Source organism: Malus domestica, chromosome 16, assembly GCF_042453785.1.
Source record: "Malus domestica chromosome 16, GDT2T_hap1".
Taxonomy (NCBI): domain Eukaryota; kingdom Viridiplantae; phylum Streptophyta; class Magnoliopsida; order Rosales; family Rosaceae; genus Malus; species Malus domestica.
Genome location: NC_091676.1, coordinates 15,999,086 through 16,002,187, shown reverse-complemented (window position 1 = coordinate 16,002,187; position 3,102 = coordinate 15,999,086). Strand labels below are relative to the sequence as shown.

General features: G+C 36.3%; 1 long non-coding RNA gene across 4 annotated transcripts; it reads right to left on the bottom strand.

The window, feature by feature from the left end:
- Nucleotides 1-521: 521 nt before the first annotated feature.
- On the bottom strand, nucleotides 522-2,553 carry LOC139192837 (uncharacterized). Of its 4 annotated transcripts, XR_011577279.1 has the most exons (4): nucleotides 2,033-2,531; nucleotides 1,187-1,795; nucleotides 923-1,035; nucleotides 522-802 (listed from the first exon to the last, which is right to left on the bottom strand). It is a non-coding gene; the product is annotated as an uncharacterized lncRNA (long non-coding RNA). The 4 variants fall into 4 exon arrangements; XR_011577280.1 differs by lacking the exon at nucleotides 923-1,035 and having other exon boundaries at nucleotides 2,070-2,553; XR_011577277.1 differs by having other exon boundaries at nucleotides 923-1,795; nucleotides 2,033-2,532.
- Nucleotides 2,554-3,102: the final 549 nt, after the last annotated feature.

Below are 3,102 nucleotides of genomic sequence, written 5' to 3'. Positions count from 1 at the left end.
ATTTCACAGAATATATGTTTATGATACAACCACCTGGATTTGAAGATCCTACAAAGCCAACTTATGTATGTCATCTGCATAAGTCTCTATATGGTTTGAAGCAAGCCCCCAGGGCTTGGTATGAGAAATTAACAAATGCATTAAAGTCTCTAGGTTTCTCAAGTTCTCAGAATGACTATTCTCTGTTTGTAAAAAGGGATCCAGCTCTGGTCTTCATTTTGGTTTATGTTGATGACATTATTGTCACTGCACTAGAAGAAAAAAGCTCATCTATCACGGTGAATGCCCGTGATAAATTGCAATCCACCACAGACATTGTGCCCGTTAGTATTCTGGATGTGATAAAAAGTCTCAGTTTCTACCACAGGTTATGCCCGTTGTCAAAGGCAATATAACTACGGATTGTACCCGTGGTAAATTGGGATCCAACATCACGTGGTATGGCCGTTGTCGATTACTAATTGACCACAACTAATGCCCGTTATAAATTATTTTCCAAAACTAAAAAAAAATTAAAACTATTTAACAAATATATATATATATATATATATATATGTCTGTATTATATATTTTAGTACAAAATTGCATATTTACTACAATATAATAATTACATAAAAAATCACAAATTCAAATATTACAAGTAGTACATTACACTAAAGCTAACAACAAAACCAAGCCTCCAATAACAAGGACATTGTCAGTTGAAAACTTCACGTTTCTTCAAACACCTCCAACGAAATGACTTTGAGAGTGGAATACTGACCCTAATGCTTGAGCCTCAGCAGTTATTGGCTTTCTCTATCTGCATAGACATAATCATATGTATCAAAAAGACAAAAAAGTCTTGTACACTTATAGATGGAAATATACATTTGATCTCAACTAGGAAAAGTGAATAGATATACAAAACCGAATAACGTACATTCTAAACTTTTCCAGAACATCCACTGTCTATCAATTACATAGGGTTTTCTGTTCACAGCACAAGAAACAGTCTATCTTATTCACAAACAGTCTTGTACTCCTTAATGCTCACTGAAGTTAGGAAATTTCACACAAATATTATTTATTAAGGTCATTCAGCTCATAGGTCCAACGAAATGACTTTTCTGGGGTCGAGTACAATGAGAAATGTTCATTCGAATGATGTATGATTAAAAGTTGCACGTGAGGACGAGAAACTTACAGACTTAGCTTTCCAGCCACCATCAAATACAAGTCCACAGGTTAATAACCCTGCACTCGAACATCATCAATGGGGCGAATTGCTTGGCTTTACTTATTGCATGGGTCAGTGGATTAAGACAACCTGGGTGCATGTACAAAAAATTTAACTAGAAAATATTGTGTAAAACCAAAACATAGGAAGAAACCCCACACCCATAAGATCAAATTATGAAATAGAAATATGTAGACATCAAAATCGATAAGTTGCCCATATGTCACAACACAATTTCAACCAGAACTATCTCAAATCACGGTGACAAATATGTCTAATTCAGGTAAGGTCAGAGCTCTACGAATAACTAAAAATCTGAAATGCTCACTAAACCGAATGCAAGTATCAACAATAATTCTTAGTAGTCAAACAACAAATGTGATAAGAATCAATTTCACACAAACTGCATAAACATCTCAAAACGTCTCTTTCATGAAATACAATGATATTTATACAAAAGCCTTAGCAAGTTATTAGGAGATTCTCGTTCAATTCATTAGGTACATTAACAACAATATTGTTGTTTGTAGTAGCATTGATATGAGGGCCTGAAAACTTCCCATTAACCACTATAACCTGCAATCAAAATTCCAAGTCAAATTCTGATGTCATTAAATAATTACTCAAACTCCAAACAGAAAAGAAAAAAAGCCACAGATTTAATAAATAAATCATAAAATTCACACAACCAATGAATTACAAATGTATAAACTAGAATTCCCAATAGGTTTAGAGCCAAACAGAAAAGTAAAAAGGCGTTTGTTCTATCCTTAATCCCAAAACTGAAAGTTTTTATTTTGGAAAAGCACTTACACTAGATGACAGCCCACGAGGAGAGGATCATTTTTACCTCTTGGGTCGAGGTCCAATTCGGGTAGGCTTGGCTGGAAAACCGACGGTCACCATTTATTGGATCTGAAATTGAGGAAATTCGGCTACAAATTTGTAGAAACTAACTTGGGGTTGGAAAGAGGACGGGAAGATCATCCTGGAAGTATAATTTGAGGGTCGTTGATGACCTGTGGACGACGCTACTGTTGCGTGAAAGAGATGAGGAAGAAAAAGGATACAGGAAGGATGAGAGAGATAATGAAGGGGAGAGAGATAAAAGAAACCTGAGCACAGGAGGGAGGCTGCCATTGGTGGAGGGAGAGACGGAGATGAGCGAGGAGAGACTGGAGGCGGTTAGGCTCTAATTAAGGTCTGGGTTTTTGAGTAAAAGAGACGGGAGATGGAGATACAAGAGGATTGAAGGTGAATAAGGAAACGATGGATATTTACGGTTTTCAATTTTCACGACTTTATCTCTCAATTGAGAAAAACTTAAAACCACTCAGCTGAGGCGCGCGCGGGGTAAGTAAATAATTTTAATATCCCCAAATATTATCAAGGCGCTAACAAAAAAAAATTCAAAAAAAAATTCAAAAACATCAACCACAGGCCAGATACGTGGTGAACTTTAAAAATGCGGTGTGGTCGTTTGAAGTAACCACAACGAGCGTATCGCGTGGTGGTTTTGATATTTCATCACGGGATTAAAAACCGTGGTAGATTATTCACTTTTAACAACGGGCCAGAATTTGACCGTGGTGAATTAATGTTATCTACCACAAGCTACATTTAACCGTGGTAATTGAATAGTTTCTACCACGAGCTGTTGATGCCCGTGATGGAATTGATGTGGTAAATATGATGTTATGTACTAGTGCTGGTCCAAATTCTCAACTTTGTCAAGACATCATTTCCCAACTCAGTGTCTTATTCCCTGTCAAAGATCTTGGTCATCTTCATTACTTTCTTGGTATTGAATCCAAAAGATCATCCTCTGGCATATTGCTTTCTCAGAACAAATATATCTTAGACATACTCACTAAAGCTCATAT